Consider the following 21124-nt stretch of genomic DNA (forward strand, 5'->3'; position numbering starts at 1 on the left):
ACCAAACACGACAGAGTGTCCATGCTGGCTGCCTCTCCCACCTCCCACCCCCACTGTCACCCTCACCCTCTTCAAACCCCTGTAGTCTGGCTTTTTTCCCCACCTCTCTGCTCAAATGACTCTCCACAATTACCCATAAGCAACTGACCTTGACACTATGTGGTCTTCACACCTTGGCCACCCTTATCTTCTCACAACTCTCTTCTACTATAGTTTCCTATTTTTAAAAAAATTTTAGTTGTGCTCGGCTGGTGTGGCTCAGTGGTTGAGCACTGACCCATGCACCAAGAGGTCACTGGTTCGATTCCCGGTCAGGGCATGCAGGAGGCAGCCAATTGATATTCTCTCTCATTGATGTTTCTATCTCTCTCCCTCTCCCTTCCTCTCTCTCTAAAATCAATAAAGAAAAATAAATAAATATATTTTAGTTGTGATAGAAAGCACATACTATAAAATTTATCCTAAACCTTTTCATCTTGCAGAACTGAACATCTATAGCCATTGAATAACTCCCCATTATCCCTCCTCCAAGCTCCTGACAACCAACATTCTTCTCTGTCTATGAATATGACTACCTTAGATACTTCATAGGAGTGGAATCATACAGTATTTGTCCTTTTGGGACTGGCTTATTTCACTTACCATAATATCCTCAAGGTTTATCCGCACTGTAGCATGTGACAGGATTTCTTTCCATTTGAGGCTGAATAATACCATTGTATGTATATACCCCATATTTTTTATCCATTTATCTGCTGATGGACAGTTGGTTTGTTTCATGTCTTTGCTGTTGTGAATATACTGCAGTGAACATGGGTGTGCATATCTCTCTTCCAGACCCTGTCTGCTTGGCTTCTTTATTGGAGTTATTCAGTTTCTCTAGTTCTTTTTTTCTCCCCTGAAAACTCCTTTGCATCCTCCCATTACCCAACACAATTTTACCCTGAGGCCTGGCTTTCACTTTCGAAGCACTCTTTCCAAACTTCCTCTCCAGTGGCTCCCCTGATGACCTCAAAGCCAAGGGCAGTGGGACAGCATGGGGCAATGGAAAGGGCACTGGGTCAGGATTGGGCTCCTGGGGGCTTCATCTGCTCTTAATAGACTCAGACAGCCTTTCCAGTCTCTACCACAATTTTATTTTATTTTTTTTAGAGAGAGAGATAGAAACATCGAAGTGAGAGAGAAACATCAATCAGCTGCCTCCTGCATGTCCCCTACTGGAGATCCATCCCGCAACCCAGGCATGTGCTCTGACCAGGAATGGAACTGGGACCACTGAACCACATGGGCTAAGCTCAATTTCTTTTTTCTTTCTTTCCTTTTTTTTGATTAATCCTCACCTGAGGATATTTTTTTTCATTGATTTTTTTTTAATCCTCACCCAAGGATATTTTTACATTTATCTTCAGACAGAGTGGGAGGGGGGAGAGAGAGAGAGAGAGAGAGAGAGAGAAGCATCGATGTGAGAGAGACACATTGACTGGTTGCTATCCGCACAACCCCAACCAGGTCCGGGGACGAACCTCAACCCAGGTATGTGCCCTTGGCTGAAATCGAACCCGGGACATTTTGGTCCGCAGGTCAACACTCTAACCGCTGAACCAAACCAGCCAGGACAGATTTTATTTTAGATAGAGTGGAAGGGAGGGAGGGAGGGGGAAGAGAAAGAGAGGGAGGGGAAGAGAGAGAGAGAGACATCGATGTGAAAGAGGCACATCAATTGGTTGCTCTCCTACACAACCCTGATGTGGGCTGGGGAGCGAACCCGCAACCCAGGTACGTGTTCTTTTTTTTTTTTTTTTTTTTTTTAATCCTCACCCGAGGACATTTTTCCATTTTTTGTACAGATAGAGTGGGAGGGAGAGAGAGGAAGGGGGAGAGAGAGAGAAACATCGACGTGAAGGGACACATCGAGTGGCTGCCACCCGCACGACCAACCAGGGCCGGGGACAAACTGCAACCGAAGTACGTGCCCCTAGCGGGAACCGAACCCGGGTCTCTCCGGACCACAGGCCGACGCTCTAACCACTGAGCCAAACTGGCCAGGGCCAGGTACGTGTTCTTGACTAGGAATCGAACCTGTGACCCTTTGGTGTGCAGGCTTACACTCTAACCACTGAGCAACATCGGCCAGGGCTGTACCTCAATTTCTTCCCTTCTTGGAAGAAGGAATGCACAGGAAGCTCTTTCTGATGTGAGTATTATGGGTCCCTCACTGCCAAATGAACAGCCCCTCCCCTTCTCTGCCTCCCCCAGCATCACTCTGGAATGTACTCTTTCCTCATCTCTCCCTCAGATACAATTTAGAGACTACCTCCTTTGTGCCATCTTCCCAGCCTGCCCAGCCCTGGCTGATTATTCTTCCCCAACATTTCCCCAGCACTCACTATCTGTATCACTCATGAGGTACTTAGATCCAGCCATATGGATTTAAGACATAGAACAGATGGCATATGTGAACAGAGAACCCCACTCCAGGTGGAGACAGGAGTATAACAGCCTTGTCTCCACAGTCTCCAGTGTCAGGCACTATGCCATAGCGAAAGGAGCCCTCAGGAAATGCTTACCATTTATGAGAGTAAGCCTTGGTCAGTCTCATCCTATGTGACCTCTCTGCAGCCGTTGACATTGTGACAATTCTGGTTACACTTTTCCTTTGGCCTCTGGTTGCTGTGCTCTTGCTACCTTCCTACCTTGCTGGCCACTGCTTCTCAGTTTCTTCCCAGGGCTCCTCTTCTCATATCTTTCTTTAAAAGTCCTCTTGGACAATGTCTTCCATGCCTATTGCTTCCACTTTCACCTGGTAACCAAAGACGCCCATTCATTCATTCATTCATTCATTCAGCAAACATGCACTCAGTACCTGCTATGGTTTAGGATATGGCCTAGACAGCTGGGGAGACACCTGAATAAGACTTGCTTCCTGCCCTCACAGGATTTATAATTCAGCAGTAGGGATGGAATGGCAACAATCAGAGCTGGGGGTGGGGTGGTGAAGAGGAATTGTGGGGACAATGTATTGCTAGCTCATATTTCTTTCCACCCCTCTAGCTACTGGTTATGTCCACCTGGATACACCACAGGCACATCTAATGCAACATGTCCCAAACTGAATTTATTGTCCCCTCCAAGCCTGCTTCCCCGCCCATGTTCCCCATGCTAGTTCATCACACTGCAATGAAGCAGCTTGAGACTCATCCATACTTTCTCTCTCACCCCCTCCATATTTAGTGGGCCATCAGGCTCATCTCCTCCTCCTCCCTCTCCCCATCATTTCTCAGCATCTTTCCAGTCCCATCAGGCCCAGGCAACCTTACTAAGACAATCAGAGCTAACCCCTAACGAGTCTCTGCCACTTTTTCCTGCTCCCATTCATGCACCACTCTCCAGTCAGGGTCAAGGGGAGCTTACTAAAAAAAAAGTTTGCCTAAAACTCCAAATAGCTTTTCATTAAATTCAGGATTAAAAATGTAAAACTCTGCCCGGCCGGTGTGGCTCAGTGGTTGAACATCAACTCATGCACCAAGGGGTCGCTGGTTTGATTCCTGGTCAGGGCACATGCCCAGGTTGTGGGCCCAATCCCCAGTGGGGGCATGCAGAATGTTTCTCTCTCTCTCTAATATCAATAAAGAAAAAAATGTAAAACTCTGTTGGGATAGCATGCCTTGCCTCCAGCTCTTTCATACACACCTTGACAATACTTGCAGTTCCTGAGCCCCTCTATACAGTGTCATGTAAGCCTTTACTGAGTGTCCAGCATTACTCCAGGCCTTGGTCACACAGAGATGAAATGGCATATTGACTAAGTATGACAATGAGTTCCTTAGGGTATGCTATTTCTTCCCCCTAAAACATCATCCTCTGTGGATTCTTCTCTAACCTCCCAATCAGAGTTAACGCCCTCCTTATACACACCTTGTTATACATATTGCTGCTTCATTGTGTTTTCATGTGGCTGGCATATAGTGGGTACTCTCTCAATGCTGAAATCCATTAATTTATTCAACAAATATTTACTGAGCACCTACTATGTGACAGGCACTGTTAGGTGCTGAGGGCACATTGATGAACAAAAGAGACAATTCTTGCTGTTGTATAGCATACATTCCAGTGTGGGGGACAGATAATATATATTTAAATAAGTAAAATAGGTAGGGTACATTAGAAGGTGACGTGCCATGGAGAAAAAAAATGAGTTAGACAAGGAAGGTTGAGAGTAAGAGGGGTATATACAGTTTTAAACAGGGAATTTAGAATAGGTCTCACTGCCCTGGCCGGTTTGGCTCAGCGGTTAGAGCGTCGGCCTGCGGTCCCGAGAGACCCGGGTTCGGTTCCCGCTAAGGGCACGTACCTCGGTTGCAGTTTGTCCCCGGCCCTGGTTGGTCGTGTGGGTGGCAGCCACTCGATGTGTCCCTTCACGTCGATGTTTCTCTCTCTCTCTCTTCCTCTCTCTCCCTCCCTCTCTATCTGAACAAAAAATGTCCTCGGGTGAGGATAAAAAACAAACAAACAAACAAAAAAAAATAGAATAGGTCTCACTGATAAGGTGAAGTTTGAACAATGACTGAATTGAACAATGAAACAATAAAGCAGAAGTATGAGCTGTGTGCTTGCCTGCAAAAAGAGCTTCCAGAAATAAGTAGCAGCTAATGCAAAGGCCCTGAGGCAGGAGTGAGAGAGATAGATGAAGTGAGAAAGATAATGGGAGTGTGTGGGGCAGATTGTAGGCCATTGTAAAGACTTTGGCTTTTGCCCTGCTGGTGTGGTTCAGTGGCTGAGCAATGACCTATGCACCAAGAGGTCATGGTTGGATTCCCAGTCAGGGCACATACCTTGGTTGGAGGCTCAATCCCTGGAAGGGAGCATGCAAGGGACAGCCAGTTGATGTTGATGCTTCTCTTTCTCATCGATGTTTCTATTTCTCTCTCTCTCTAAAATAATTAATAAAAAATATTTTTAAAGAAAGACTTTGGCTTTTACTTTGCATAAATGAAGAGCAATTGGAGGATTTTAACAGAGGACAGACATGATCTGACTTACAGTTTAAAAATATCACTCTGGCTGCTTTATTGTGATTTGAATATAGCAGAAGCAAGAAGAAACCAGTGAGGATAATCTAGGTGAGAGATAATGGTGGCTGGGACCAGGGTGGTAGTATAGAGGTGGTGGGAAGTGGTCAAGCTCTGCACATATTTTGAAGATAAGGCCAGTGGTATTTGATGATGGATTGCATGGGAGAAAAGAGATCATTCAAGGATGGCTCCCAGATTTTTGATCTGGGCAAATGGAAGGATGGAGTTGCCAATAAAATAAGATGAGGAGGAGAGCAGGTATAGGTCAGATTTGGGGACAGAACAGGAGTTTCATTTTAAAAAATGCATTTATTGATTTTTTTAGAGAGAGTGGGAGAGAGAGATAGAAACATTAAAGAAAAACGTCAGTCAGCTGCCCCCTGCATGCCCCCTACTGGTGATGGAGCCCACAACCCAGACATGTGCCCTGACCTGGGATCAAACAGGGACCTCTCAGTTCACTGTGCTCAGTTCACTGAGTTCCATTTTTTTTTTTTTATCCTCACACGAGGACATTTTTTTGCATTTATCTTCCATTAGAGCGGAAGGGAGAGAGGGAGGAACAGAGAGAGAAACATCGAAGTGAGAGACACATCCAGTGGTTGCCACCCACATGACCCCATGGGGCTGAGGACAAATCACAACCGAGGTATGTGCCCTTAGGGAACCGAACCTGAGTCTCTCTGGATTGCTGAGCAAAACCGGCCAGGGCAGGAGTTCCATTTTTTAAAAAAAATATATGTTTTTATTGATTTCAGGGAGAAGAGAGGGAGAGAGAGATAGAAACATCTATTGGCTGCCTCCTTCAAGCCCCCTACTAGTGACCTCCCAGTGCATGAGACAAGGCTCAACCAACTGAGCCACACCAGCGGGGCGGGAGTCCCATTTTTGATATGCTAAGGATCAGTCAGGGTTCTCCAATATATATCCTTCAAGGAATTGGTTATGCCATTGTGGAGGCTGGCACATCTAAAATCTGTAGGGCAGGTGTACAGTCTGGAAATTCTGGGGGCAGGAGCTGATGCTGAAGTCTATTTCTTTTAATGAACGTTCAACAGTTTTAATCTGAAGGCCTTGGGATACTTCCTCAGATGGGCTGATTAAGCGTTTTGTATAGTGCTATGCATCTCAGACCTACACACACTCTCATTCACACCAGTGACCACACTTACTGCTGGGGAACATGACTGCCCTATGGAGCAGGATCCCACCCCCACCCCTCTTTTTTTCTGTACCTTTAGGGGCCAGCATGGGCCTGGGGTATACTGTAGATGCTCAATAAATAATATCTCTTACTTCATTTGTTCAAATATGATATTCCATTCCCTTTTGAGCACTTCCACTCCCTCTTGAGAAGCCAGTTCCCTTTATTTACTCTCAGGTTGTCAGGTCCCATCTAGGTTCTTGAATTTCCCTCTTCTGTGTCTCATGCCCTTTGGTGACCAAGATGCTTGTATGTGAACCAAGAGGACAACAGCCAACATATTGCCTCTGCCCATCATGCTGGGGCATCCTGACCCCACTCTGATCTGCCCTATGATAAGATGCCAGCCGGATGGCCCTGGGAAGGTGGTTCACAGTTCTTGCTCCTTTACACTTTTTTTTTTTTTTTAAATAATGCAAAAACAGGTTTATTTGTATGCACACTAATGAAGGAAATCCATCTTCAGTCAAATGGAGACAATTAAGATTCTTAAGTAGCTGATTTTGGGACCTACTACAATGGAAGACTTGCTTTGTTGCCTTCAGACGTCTGTCTCTTTACCTGAAACTTGAGCAGGCTTTTTAAAAGGGTCTTCCTCCTGGGCCTGCTGTTCTAATCTCTTATGATATGCAAGCTGTTGTTCCAGGTAGTTTGTGCTCTTCTTCTGTTTATCCAGGTACTTTTCCATGGAATGTAAGAGACTGGTTTCCTCGTTGGCAGAAGCCATGGTCTTCAGGTTTTGCAGGAGGTTGGTTAACTTGTCCTCCAACTCCAGAGCACTCTAGAGCTTGTATTCCAGTTCCCCAGTTATCTATGTCAGGCCTCTTTATCACCGGAAAGCAGATTTTACTCTCCCGTTTTCTTAGATATCTTAGGAATTGCTTTGCATGTTCCCTTTTCACCTCAGCTTGGTCTTCAAAGAATGCGGCAAAAAGAGGTGCTCCCGTGTCTTGGTTGTAATAACAGACCATAGATAAATAAGCATCACTGATGTGCAGCTCATAAGATGCCACGTGATTAATAGCAACCCTACAATCTTCAGAGAGGAGGTTGTGCCTCGGGTATGTCATCTCAGCGTTAGAGAAAACCAGGCAGAAACAGTCCTCCTTTACACTTTTTAGATCTTACTTTATTTGTTATCCACTCCGAGAGACCTTTCCCAACTACTGTATCAGAAAACCTCTTTGTCCCCATCACTTTCCATCCCATCCTGTCTCAGTTTCTACACAGCTCTCATTTTGTCACTGTTCAAAGTCATCTTTTTAAAAATATGTTTTCATTGATTTTTCAGAGAGAGAGGAAGGGAGAAAGGGATAGAAACATCGATGCACACCCCTTACTGGGGATCTAGCCTGCAACCTGAGCATGTGCCCTGACTGGGATTCAAACCAGGACCTTTCAGTCCATGGGATGGAGCTCAATCCACTGAGTCTCACGGCTGGGCAATCATCTTTATTTATTTAGTTGTTTAATCCACTTCCTCCCTCCCCTCATCCCATCTCTCTACTCCAAGAAAGCTGTGGTGTTTTCCCTGGCATTTTGCAGACCCTGGCAAAGAGGAAGTGGGCTCTGGGAATTGCAGCCCCGGGACACTTGAGCCTGGCATGCCAACTCCCTCCTCCCATGGTCAGGCTCTTCAGTTAATCTGCCTGCCCATAGATACAGGAGAAAGCTTAGAGCAAGCCCATGACTGTTCCCCAAGATGTACATCTTGTGGGCACCATCTTCAAGGGGCTCCCCTTGGCTTCAGGAGTCTCCTGAGGGCAGAGTGGGCTGACCAGGGAGAAAACTGGGGCCACAGTCCCTCTGCAGGGTGGCAAGGTGCCCCTGGCTGGCCTGGGCAAGGTGTGTCCCACCCAAGGGGGCCTCCTGAATTAGATGGTGTTGACTGTCCCCACAGAATAAGATGTAGGAATTCATTGGAAGGGTGACAGGTCCTAGGTTGGGCTTGGGGGCTTGGGGAAGCACTGGGGATGCTGCCAAGGAGAGCTGTTTCCCATGAGCACAGTTGATAATGAAAGTTAGGTGAGCTGTGGGAATGGCCTTCTGATGGTGGGCAGGCTTCCCAACTGAACTGGTGTCCAGATGGGTCTCAAGACCCATGATTTTGGGCTGGCTCTCTGGTTCCTGGGGTCTTCTGATGAGGCCACTGCTGCTGCTACTGCACCTGGTCTAGCCTGGTGGAGAGTTGGTAGGAGGAACAGTTTTCAGCAGCCTCTTCTAGGATGTAGTTCTGATGTTGAAGTCTTTTTTTCATTTTTATTTTTTCTTTATTGATTTCAGAGAGAGATAGAAACATCAATGAGAGAGAACATTGATTGGCCTTCTCCTGCATGCCCCTCACTGGGGATTGGGCCCACAACCTGAGCATGCGCCCTGACAAAGAATCAAACTGGCAACCTCTTGGTGTATGGGTCCATGTTCAACCACTGAGTCACACCTGCTGGGCTGAAGCTGAAGTTTTGATGCAGAATTTCCTCTTCAGAGAAAACTCAGTTTTGCCCTAAAGTACTTTCAACTGATTAGATGAAGCCCAACAGCATTATTAAGGTAATGTTTTTTAAAGTCAACTGATTGTAGACGTTAACCACACCTACAAAATGCCATCATGGCCCTGGCCAGTGTGGTTCGGTTGGTTGGAGCAGTGTCTTATAAACTGAAAGGTCGTAGGTTCAATTCCCAATCAGGGCACATACCTAGATTGTGGATTTGGAAAGGTCATGGATTCAATTCCGGGTCAGGGAACATACCTAGGTTGGGGGTTTGGGCCCAGATGGGGTGTGTACGGGAGGCAACTGTCAATGTTTCTCCCTCATACCAATACCAATGTTTCTTTCTCCTCTCTCTCTCCCTTCCTTTCTCTCTCTAAAAAAAAAAAATCAATAAGCAGTATTATTTTATTTATTTATTTATTTTTTTATCCTCACCCGAGGACATTTTTCCATTTTTTGTACAGATAGAGTGGGAGGGAGAGAGAGAGAGAGAAACATCGACGTGAAGGGACACATCGAGTGGCTGCCACCCGCACGACCAACCAGGGCCGGGGACAAACTGCAACCGAAGTACGTGCCCTTAGCGGGAACCGAACCCGGGTCTCTCCGGACCGCAGGCCGACGCTCTAACCGCTGAGCCAAACTGGCCAGGGCAAGCAGTATTATTTTTTAAAATACCATCACAGCAACAGTATTAGTGTTTGAGTGAATAACTAGGTACTATAGCCTAGTCAAATTGACATAAAACTAACCATCACCTTAAGTTTGAAAATATTTTGAAGCAGCTGTCAACACAAATCTGGAGTTCAGGAGGGATTTATCTTAGAGGTATCTTTTTTTTTTTAAATCCTCACCCGAGGACATTTTTGCATTTATCTTCAGGTAGAGCAGGGGTTGGGGAGAGAAACATTGATATGAGAGAGACACACCGAGGGTTACCACCCACATGACCCCAACCAGGGCCGGGGACAAACTGCAACTAAGGTATGTGCCCTTAGCAAGAACCGACTCCGGGACTCTCTGGTCTGCAAGGCTGTTGCTTTAACCACTGAGCCAAACTGGCCAGGACTCATTTTTTTTTATAGTAGTAAAATACACATAAAGTAACATTTACTATTAGTGACATTTAGTCATTCACAATGTTGTGCAATCATCACCACTCTTTACTTCCAAAACATTTTTATCACCCAAAAATGAAGCTCTGTACTAATTAAGTAGTCATTCTCCATTCTTTCTTCCCCCAGCCCTTGGCAACCACCAATCTGTTTTATGTCTCTATAGATTTGTCTATTCTGCATATTTAATATAAATTGAATTATATAACATGTGACTTCTGTGTCTGGATTATTTCACTTAACATGATGGATTCAAGATTCATCCATGTTGTAGTCTTTATCAATATGTTACTTTTTATCACTGAATAATATTTTGTTGAGTGAATATGCCAGTTTTTTTCTATTTTTTTTTTTTATCCTCACCTGAGGATTTTTTTTTTATGGTACATGCCTCTAGCAGGACCCGAACCCAGGACTCTTTGGTCCGCAGGCCGACGCTCAACCGCTGAGCCAAACTGGCCAGGGCACCCGAGGATATTTTTACATTTATCTTCAGACAGAGTGAGAGGAAGAGAGAGAAAGAGAGCAAAACATCTATATGAGAGAGACACATCAATTAGCTGCTGCCCACATGACCCTAATTGGGGCTGGAGACAAACTGCATCTGAGGTACGTGCCCTTGGCTGGAATTGAACCCAGGACTCCTTGGTCTGCAGGCTGACTCTCTACCCACTGAGCAAAATCTAACCTCTGAGCCAAACCAGCCAGGACTACTTTTTTGCTACTGTGGATAGTGCTACTATGAACATTCCTGTACAAGTTTTTGTTTGAACACTTGTTTTCTTTCTTTTTTTTTTTTTTTATTAAATCCTCACCAGAGGACATTTTTTGTTTTTTGCACTTATCTGGAGATAGAGCAGGAGGGAGAGAGGGGGGAAGAGAGAGAGGAACATTGACGTGAGAGACACATTGACTGGTTGCCACCCATACCACCCCCAACCAGGGCCAGGGACAAACTGCAACCGAGGTACGTGCCCGTGCAGGAACCGAACCTGGGACTCTCTGGTCTGCAGGCCCATGCCTTAATCGCTGAGCCAAACCAGCCAAGGCTGAACACTTGTTTTCAATTCTTTTTTTTTTTTTATAAATTATTTATTTATTTTTTGTTACAGATATTTTACGTTTTTTTACCCCATTGGCACCCCCCCACCCCACCCCCGCCCCGTCCCTGGCTTAGTTGTCCATGTTCATTGGTCATGCATACATGCATATAAGTTCTGTGGTTTATCTCTTCCCATCCCCCCACCCCCACCACCCCCTCTTCTGAGGGATGTCAGTCTGTGCCCTACTTCCATGTTTCTGGGTCTACTGTATTCCTCAGACTGTAATGTTCATTATATTCCGTATATAAGTGAGATCATGTGGTATTTGTCTTTTTCTGCTTGGCTTCTTTCACTTAGGATAATACTTTCCAGGTCCCTCCATGTCGTCTCAAAGGATAAGAGATCTTTCTTTCTTACCGCTGCATAGTACTCCATTGGATATATGTACCACAGCTTTTTTATCCATTTGTCTACTGATGGACACTTGGGCTGTTTCCAGATCTTAGCTATTGTAAATAGTGCTGCTATTGGGCTGGCTTTAGCTCAGCGGTTCCTTCGCATCTAACTTTCAGTTCACTAGCCACTCTTGCCTGCGAGGGTGGTTCGAGACCCGCGGGTGCACTCAGCCCTTTAAATATAAAAAACAAACAAACAAAAAAACAATAGTGCTGCTATGAACATGGGGGTGCATATAATCTTCCTGATTGGTGTTTCAGGCTTCTTAGGGTATATTCCTAGCAGTGGGATCACTGGGTCAAATGGAAATTCAATTTTTAATTTTTTGAGGTAACACCATATTGTTTTCCATAGCGGCTGCACCAGTCTGCATTCCCACCAGCAGTGTATTAGAGTCCCCTTTTCTCCACACCCTCGCCAACACTTGTTGTTTGATGATTTGTTGATGGCGGCCATTCTGACAGGTGTGAGGTGATACCTCATTGTTGTTTTATGTTTTCAACTCTTTTGGGTGTATATTCAGAGTGAAATTGCTTGGTCACATGGTAATTTTGTTTACTTATTGAGGAAACAGCAAACTGTTTTCCACAGATGTACCATTTTACATTCCCACCAGCAACGTCAGAGGGTTACAATTTCTCCATATCCTTGCTAACACTTGTTATTTTCTGGGTTTTTGTTTGCCTGGTTTTTTTTTTTTTCATTTTATTTATTTATTTTTAGAGAGTGGAAGTGAGGAAGGGAAAAAGAGAAACAGCAATGTGAGAGAGACACATTGATTAGTTGCCTCCTGCACATGCCCCAAACGGGGTCAGGGATCAAGCCTGCAACCCAGGTGCGTGCTCTTGACTGGGAATCAAACCTGCGACCTCTCAGTGTGCAAGCTGACACTCTAACCCCTGAGCCAGACAAGCCAGGTCTGTTTGTCAGTTTTAATTATGCCATCTTGGTGGGTGTGAAGTAGAATCTCATTATGCTTTAATTTTTAACTTTTTATAAAATATGTTTTTTTTGGTGGCGGTGGGGGGGACCAAACCACAACTGAGGTATTTGCCCTTGACTGGTATCGAACCCGCAACTCTTTGGTCCACGGACCAACGCTCTAACCACTGAGCAAAAACGGCCAGGACTAAAGAATATGTTTTTATTGATGTTAGAAAAGAAGGGAGAAAGAAAACATTGATCGGCTGCCTCCCATATGTGCCCTGACCTGGGCTTGAGCCCACAACCTGGACATGTGCCCTGACCAGGGATCAAACCAGCAACCCTTCAGTGCATAGGATGATGCTCAACCAACTGAGCCATAACAGCCAGGGCTCATTATGGTTTTGATTTATATTTCCCTAATGACCAATGATATTGAGCACCTTCTCATGTGTTTGTTGGCCATTTGTATATCTTCTTTGGAGAAATATCTATTCAAGTCCTTTGCCCATTTAAAAAAATTGGATTGTTTGTCTTTTTGTTGTTAAATTGTAAAAATAACTATTTTGAAGTGAATTGACTCTCCGCTCTATACTTCCCAGTATCTCATTTAAAGCGCTCTTCCTCGTTTTAAATCCATGCATAGGCAAATAGGTTCAGAGTTGAAGAGACCCTTATTGTCATTTAATCCACCTACAGGATGTTCCTTATTCCTGCAATTTTTGAGTTCCAAGCTTCCAAATTGGTTGTTTACCTTTAGTCCTTCCTGCTGCACGTTGGCCTCTACTGTTTTGGCTCCACAGATGAAAAAAGCCACACACAAATTACATATTAGATTAAAAAAAAAAAAAAAATCCTCACCTAGGATATTTTCCCATTGCTTTTTTCAGATGGAGTGGGAGAGAAATAGGGAGAGAGCGAAACATCGACTGGCCGCCTCCCACAGGACGTCCACCAGGGCCGGAGCAGGGAATGGAATGAACGGAGACACATGCCCTTGACCGAAATCCAACCCACAACTCTGGTCCCTGGGCGATGCTCTAACCGCTGAGCCAGACCGGCCAGGGCTACAGATAAGATTTTAATTTAGGGGTTCCAACAGATCCCAAACACCAGGTGACACATTTAGACTTGGATCTCAAAAAGCGCCCGGTGACTCAATGTTCACGAATTAGAAAGGACACCTCCGCTGCGTAGAGCTGAGGGCAAAACGAAGCGAGTAAAGGCGTGGCTTCTGCCAGAATTCAGGAAGGCCATCCACCCTCGGGCGGGCTCAGAACACCATTGGTGGAGCTGCTCACCGCTCATCCCGCCCCGGAGGGGGCGGGAGTGACAGTGTCCCAATTTCCGGTTCCGGAAGTACCGGGAGCCGGGTCGAGATGGAGAAAGATGTACACCGAAGCTGGCAGTCGCTGGGAACCGCCGACAGAGTGGGAGCTGCGGCCTAGCAGTCCCGGCCTGTAGTTCGCCTCCGACGCGGCGGGACCACGCTGATCCGAGAAGGTAAGAAACCAGCAGTTTGGAGTGCATAAGGACCTGGATCTGTCAAGGAGGCGACGGGTGTCTGCAGTGCCCGGCTGCAGTTCCGTGGGAGCCTGCCACGCGGTTTTGAGGATGAGGGACGACTCCAGCGAGGCATGTTTTCCTGTCGGAGGAGCATGAGTTTCGCTGACAGCCATAGAAACATGGCGAGGGGCGTGGCGAGGGGCACGTCCGAGGACCCGGAGGCGGCTGTGCGGAGTCCAGGACAGAAGTGTATAAAGGGGGTGTCCTGTAGAGTAGGTGGAGAGGATTGTCGTGTGGTGCCTGTGATGAGGGGTCACGTGGGTACCTCTTGAAGACCAAAAGAAGGCTTGGTGAGAATCTCACTTAATCCAAGGAAGATTTTCTGAAGGGAGGGGTCGGAGGTATCACCAGGGACCTCCTCTAAGGAAATGCATATTTATTAATAAGACAGGTGGTCAAGCATGTAAATATATTCACGTTTACGTAGATAGCTCCCACGATGCAGAGCATTGATGCAGATGCAGTAGGGAGAACAGAGGAACAGAAGGAGGAAGCAAAGCTCTTGTTTCTAGTTGCGAAGTGGGGCTCAAACCCCGTGGGTGCCTTGTCAGGAGTTATAGAAGGTGATTTAATTTGATGTGGGTGGTTAACTGAATGAGCCTAGTAGACATTCGTGGGCCAAGTTCCAGTGAAAAGTCAGGATGGAGTCAGGGCTCTTAACCTAGTCATAATGGTCCTGGACTTTCAGAGTAGGTGTTACCATTTTTATTATACTGACTATCCTTAATATATAAAGTGATATTTCTTAAATTCTGACACGTATTAAACACTCCAGATCTTGTTAAAATGTTGTTTGTTATTTAGCAGATCTACGGTACATGCTGTTGGTCTGTGTACCACTTTGAACAGCAAGGACAGGATCACTGTCCAATAGAGCTTTCTGCAATTATAGAAATGCTTTGCTGTTAACAAAATGCTTTCACACATATTAGCTCATATGAGTTGCACTACACTGTTATGCAGTCACCACATGTATATGTGACAGACCACATATACAACAGTGGTCCCATAAAATTATAACGGAGCTGAAAATTTTCTGTTGCCTAGTGACGGAGTCATAATGTAATGTTGTGGTGCATCGCACTACTCATGTGTTTGTGGTGATGCTAGTGTAAACAAATCTGCGCTGCCAGTTGTATAAAAGTGTAGCACATACAATTATGTACAGTACATAATACTTGATAGTGAACAACTATGTTACTGACTTATGTATTTGCTATACTATACTTTTAATCATTATTATTATTTTTTTTTATCCTCACCCGAGGACATTTTTGCATTTATCTTCAGATAGAGTGGGAGGGAGAGAGGGAGGAAGGGAGAGAGAGAAACATCACTTTGAGAGAGACACATCAAGTGGTCGCCATCCACACAGCCCCAACTGGGGCTGTAGACAAACTGCAACCGAGGTATGTGCCCTTAGCGGGAACCAAACCCAGGCCTCTCTGGTCCACCGGTTGACATTCTAACCACTGAGCCAAAGTGGCTCAGGCTTAATCATTATTTTAGAGTGTACTCTTTCTACTTATAAAAAAATAGTTTGTATCCTGGCCAGGTGGCTCAGCTGGTTGGGGCATCATCCTATACACCAAAAGGTTGCAGGTTCGATTCCTGGTCAGGGCACAAGCCTAGGTTGTGGGTTCAATCCCTGGTCAGGGCATGTAGGAGAGGCAACAGATCAGTATTTCTCTCACATCAATGTTTCTCTCTCTAAAAATCAATTAAAAAATCATATCCTCACCCTGGCCGGTTTGGCTCAGTGGTTAGAGCATCGGCCTGCGGTCCAGAGGGACCCGGGTTCCGTTCCTGCTAAGGGCACGTACCTTAGTTGCAGTTTGTTCCCGACCCTAGTTGGGTCGTGCGGGTGGCAGCCATTCGATGTGTCCCTTTCACATCGATGTTTCTCTCTCTCTCTTCCTCTCTTTCACTCCTACTCTATCTGAACAAAGAATGGAGAAATGTCCTCGGGTGAGGATTAAAAAAAAATCATATCCTCAGGTGAGGATTAATTTTTTAAAAAGTTTTGCTATATTGCCCTGGCCAGTTTGGCTTAGCAGTTAGAGAGTTGGCCCGCAGACCAAAGAGTAGTGGATTTGATTCCAGTCAAGGGCACATACCTTAGTTGCGGTTCATCCCCAGCCCTGGTTGGGGTCATGTGGGAGGCAACCAGTCGATGTGTCTCTCACATTGATGTTTCTCTCTCTCTCTCTCCCCCTCCCCTCCCTCCTTTCTTTCCTTTCCTCCCTCCCTCCCACTCTGTCTGAAGATAAATGGAAAAATATCCTCAGGTGAGGATTAAAAAAAAAATGTTTTGCTATAAACAGTATGCCTTGTTATACCTGACAGTAGCCTCACCCATCTCATGTTTACCAACTCTCTTGATTGCATCATTTTCTCTTGTGCTTGATTTAATCTAGTGTTTTATACATTTAGTGTAGCCTAAATATACAGTGTTTGTAAAGTCTACAGTAGTGCACAATAACGTCCTAGGCCTTCACATTCACTCACCACTCACTCACTGACTCACCCAGAGCAGTTTCCAGTCCTGCAAGCTCCGCTCATGGTGAGTGTCCAATACAGCTGTACCATTTTTTATCTTTTATGCATGTTTTGGCTGTACCTTTTCTATGTTTAGATACACAAATACTCACCATTGTGTTACAGTTGCCTGCAGTATTCTGTACAATAATAATAGTGTAAATGTAGCCTAGGAGCAATAGGCTATTCCATACAGCCTAAGTGTGTAGTAGGCTATACAATCTAGGTTTATGTAAATGAACTCTATGATGTTTGAACAACAAATTCGCCTAATGACACGTTTCTCAGAATGTATCCCTGTAGTTAAATGGTGCATGGCTGTATAGGTATAGCAGGCTTTATTATCCCCATTTCACAGATAAGGAAATGGAATTTCAGTGAACTGACTTGGTTCCAATCCTATTAGTAAGTAACAGAAGTGGAGCTCAAACTTGGATTTTCTGACTACTAGTGTTCTTTCCACAGCGTGACCTTGCCTTCCAGGTGACACTACCTTGTCCTAAACCAGAAGCTCATCTCAGAACCTAGTGAAAAGTTTAGTGTGATATTTCTAAAAAGGGAAGTGGAAGTGGAGAGGAGGTGTACTGAGCCCACCAGTTTGTTCCTTACCACTGGTGAGGGTTCTGCCTCTGACATCTCATTTGATGACTTTAGAACATCCTGGGTCATTTGTTGAGTCTCCATAGGAAGCACTTCACTTTTTGTATCCAAGCAGTGTTAAAAGATGGGGGAAATTCAGAACTATAATCATGTACACAAATAAGGGTCTGGGAAGAGCCATAATGAAGTTGGGCTGGTAGAGTTGGGAGAAGGGAAGGCTAAAGGGAAGTTTTCATACAGGTATCTGCAAGGAGAATTTTCTAAAGGGAAAGCAAAAGACACTGGTTTTGTTATTTCAGCAGGAAGCTTGGAGGTTATATAATAAAGAGCAGGTTGAGATCTCACTTTTTAGGAGCAATCCCACTTTTTGTTTTTTTTTCTTTAATAATTTTTCCATTTATCTTCAGATAGAGTGGGAGGGGGAGGGGGGATGGCGAGAAACATTGATGTGAGAGAGACACATCAATTGGTAGCTTCCTGCATGACCACAACCAGGGCCAGAGACCGAACCACAACCCAAGTATGTGGCCTTGACCAGAATCGAACCCGTGACACTTTGGTCCACAGGCCGACACTGTAACCACTGAGCCAAACTGGCCAGGGCGAGTCCCACTTTTTGAAGGGAAGAGGGGATAGAGGTAATGACCTCCTTCTTCAACTGTAGGGGCTTATCTCTGAGTCATGACTCTTAGTGGCTTCTCCTATCACCATGGCAAAAGTAGAAGTTACTTGCTTCAGCCTTGGAGAGTCCCCCTTTCCCGCTGGGAATTTAAAATAGACTGGCACATGTCAGAGATGGAGGAAAGCAGCCACGGGGTCCTGTCAGGATTTCTCATCAGGCGATGTTGGTACTTTGTGATTCACCTTGACAAATTGAGATGGTGCCCACAAAACCAGTTCCTGGAACAGAATCCTTTGTTGCTGCGCCTCTCTGCCCTGCTAGCACATGATTTGCATGATCCCTGTAGGAGTCCCTCCTGCTTGAGCCTTGCTGTATTTGTCCTGTAGACAATGTGACAACAATGTGACTACCTAGCCACTCAGCTCCATCACTTCACAAGCGCACTGAGAAAGCAGAGGCAGCTCTTGGTTTCTCCAGTACAAAGCTGAGAGAAATCCCTGGGCATCTGCAGGGCCAGGAGCTTGTGCTTAACCCTCGGGTAATCGGCAGTCATGAGGGCATTCATTCTGCTTCCCATGGTGGGAATTACTTGAGTTTAGACTGAACAGAGTGATTTGTGTTGGAGCACTTCAACTCCCAGGGGAGTAGAAGGCATGGTGGAGTAGAGAAGAAATCTTGGCTCTTATCTTGCCTCCACCACTGACCAGCTACATGACCTTGGGCCTGTTCCTTTTCATATATCTGACCCTCTATCTCCTCATTTAGTAGAAGTGTCCAGCTGTGCACAGGTTAGGTTGAAGGGTTGCATGGGATAATAGGTATTCAGTAAATCCTAGTGTCTCTCTTTTTATTTATTTATTTATTTATTTATTTATTTTTATTGTTTTTATCCTCACCCGAGGACATTTTCCCATTTTTTTGTTCAGGTAGAGTGGGAGGGAGAGAGAGGAACAGAGAGAGAGAGAGAAACATCGATGTGAAAGGAACACATCGAGTGGCTGCCACCCGCACGACCGACCAGGGCCGGGGACAAACTGCAACCGAGGTACGCGCCCTTAGCGGGAACCGAACCCGGGTCTCTCAGGACCGCAGGTCGACGCTCTAACCGCTGAGCCAAACCGGCCAGGGCCCTAGTGTCTCTCTTCAACTCTCAGCGGTAATGGAAACATGACTTTGGGACCCTGGATGAAAAACACCCTGGGGCAGGGGAGATAGTGACCACCTTCTCTTGAAGTGCCTCAGAAGAGAAGATTGTCCTGCTGGATTTGGTGGGGAGAAAGGGCCACTTTTTTTTCCCCCTCACCCGAGGACAATTTTCCATTTTTTGTTCAGATAGAGTGGGGGGGGGGGGGCATCGACATGAAAGGGACACATCGAGTGGCTGCCACCCGCAGGACCCAACCAGGGCCAGGGATAAACTGCAACCGAGATATGCGCCCTTAGTGGGAACTGAACCCAGGTCTCTCTGGACCGCAGGCCAACGCTGTAACCGCTGAGCCAAACTGGCCAGGGTGAAAGGGCCACTTTTGCCCACAGCAAATGGCACATCAGTTTTTCAGAGGTTCTCTTCCCAGAACCCCAACCTCTAGCTTACTTTCCACAGCCTAGATTCTCCATTCTGGCCCACCCAGTTGTTCCAAGTTGTTGTTCTTTCCCTTTTGCTGTCTACATGTATTCCTTCTTCATTCAAACTGCCTTGTCCTCTGGGAAGCCTGTCCTGGTTACACCTATGCCTCACCTTGAAGGGAGGTTTTCCCTCAGCTCCCATGCACTCAGTGTACACCCAGGAATCCTGTACCTCAGTGAAAGTGATACAGTTCAGTTCAGGGTCTACTGAAAAGCAAACCTTGCTTCTTCACTGACTTCCATGGTAAATCAAGAAACTACTTAGGCTAGTTAGGACATTTGCTTGGGGAAAGTGGTTGAAGATGGACTCTGATTAAACACTTGACATGGCCCTGGCCAGTTTGGCTCAGCAGTTGAGCATCGACCTGCAAACCAGAAAGTCCTGGGTTCGGTTCCTGCTAGGGGCACATACCACACACACACACAAAAAGGTAAGCACTTGACTTGAGGTTTGCCAAGGCATTAGCACTGGGACTGCTTGTGTAGAACATTTCAACCCGCTAGACTTGTCCCTTTGATGTGGCCACCTACTTTCCCAGCCCTTAGGGATTTCTCTCAAAGCCTGGGGAGTCCCTGACTTTTCACTCCCACTTTCCCCTTCTGGCTGACAATGTCCAGTGTCCTACACAGGAGAACATTACATTGTTACTAAGAATATGTCCATTATATAACATCCTCTCATTTGACAGTTTTTCCGTTGGAAGGTCTTGATTTTATGCAATTATTACACTAGTAAGCTAAGCTTTTTAGTTTTGTTTGAAACTTTAGGCAATGGATATACTTAACACGAGGGTCACATGTATATTAATTTGCCATATATATGTAATTTTATATATATATGTAATTTTAAAATTGATTTTTAGAGAGAGAAAAACATCACTTTGTTGTTCCACTTATTTATGTATTCATTGATTCTTGTATGTGCCCTGATGGAGGATTGAACTCACAACCTTGGTGTATTGGGACGACACTATAACCAACTGAGCTACTTGGCCAGGGCTTCCCTGTATTCTTTTTGTTTTTTCTTTTTTCTTTATTGACTTTAGAGAGAGGGAGAGAGAGATAGAAACATCAATGAGAGAGAACATTGATTGGCTGCCTCCAGCATGACCCCCAATGGGGACTTGGCCCACAACCTAGGCATGTGCCCTGACTGGGAATCAAACCGGTGACCTCTTGGTGCATGGGTCGACGCTCAACCACTGATTCACCCTAGCCGGGCTTCCCTGTATTCTTTTTTTTTTTTTTATCCTCACCGGAGGACATTTTTTCGATATTTTGTTCAGATAGAATGGGAGGGAGAGAGAGAGAACGAGAGAGAAACATCGATGTGAAAGGGACACATCGAGTGGCTGCCACCCGCATGACCAACCAGGGCCGGGGACAAACTGCAACCGAGGTACGTGCCCTTAGCAGGAACTGAACCCGGGTCTCTCTGGACCGCAGGCCGACGCTCTAACCGCTGAACCAAACTGGCCAGGGCTTCCCTGTATTCTTTATCTCAGTATCTGACATCTGTTCCCCCGAGAGATACTGTGTGTCTTTGAACAGACTGAGTTTCTCAAAGGCAGAGTCTGTATCTTCTTTGTTACTTGAATCTCCCTTCATTGTCTGAGTCTGAGGTTATGATTTATATGCTTAAGGATGAAAAGGGCCAAACATGTTTTTTACCCTGTAGTTCTCAAGACTCTTCAGGTGGTTCTTTTCTTTCTCTAGAGTGAGTTATCTAATAACCAGAGAGGACTCTGACCTTTGCCTTGTTCCTAATGTTCTACTCTCATTGGAGGGAGGGGAGGTGTGTATGAGGGGGTGCCTTGAGGTGTGAAAACCCCACTTAGCTTCTTCCCAACACTTTCTTCTAATGCA

At 45.6% G+C, this 21124-nt stretch overlaps 1 protein-coding gene and 2 pseudogenes across 2 annotated transcripts in view; 1 reads left to right on the forward strand and 2 right to left on the reverse strand.

Annotated features, from left to right (window-relative positions):
* Positions 1 to 6817: 6817 nt before the first annotated feature.
* Positions 6818 to 7346, reverse strand: LOC118637702 (annotated as a pseudogene).
* A 570-nt stretch (positions 7347 to 7916) lies between these two features.
* LOC118637703 lies at positions 7917 to 16236 on the reverse strand (annotated as a pseudogene).
* Positions 13666 to 21124, forward strand: part of LOC118637905 (solute carrier family 25 member 44) — a 55238-nt gene continuing 47779 nt past the window's right edge. Inside the window, exon 1 of one of the 2 annotated variants that reach the window (XM_036273569.1) lies at positions 13666 to 13809. The gene's annotated coding sequence lies outside the window, so the exon portion shown is untranslated. The remainder of the gene's footprint in view (positions 13810 to 21124) is intronic. The other variant, XM_036273570.1, reaches the window with a different exon arrangement.

This window comes from Molossus molossus, unplaced genomic scaffold (genome assembly GCF_014108415.1).
Source record: "Molossus molossus isolate mMolMol1 unplaced genomic scaffold, mMolMol1.p scaffold_m16_p_20, whole genome shotgun sequence".
Classification (NCBI taxonomy): domain Eukaryota; kingdom Metazoa; phylum Chordata; class Mammalia; order Chiroptera; family Molossidae; genus Molossus; species Molossus molossus.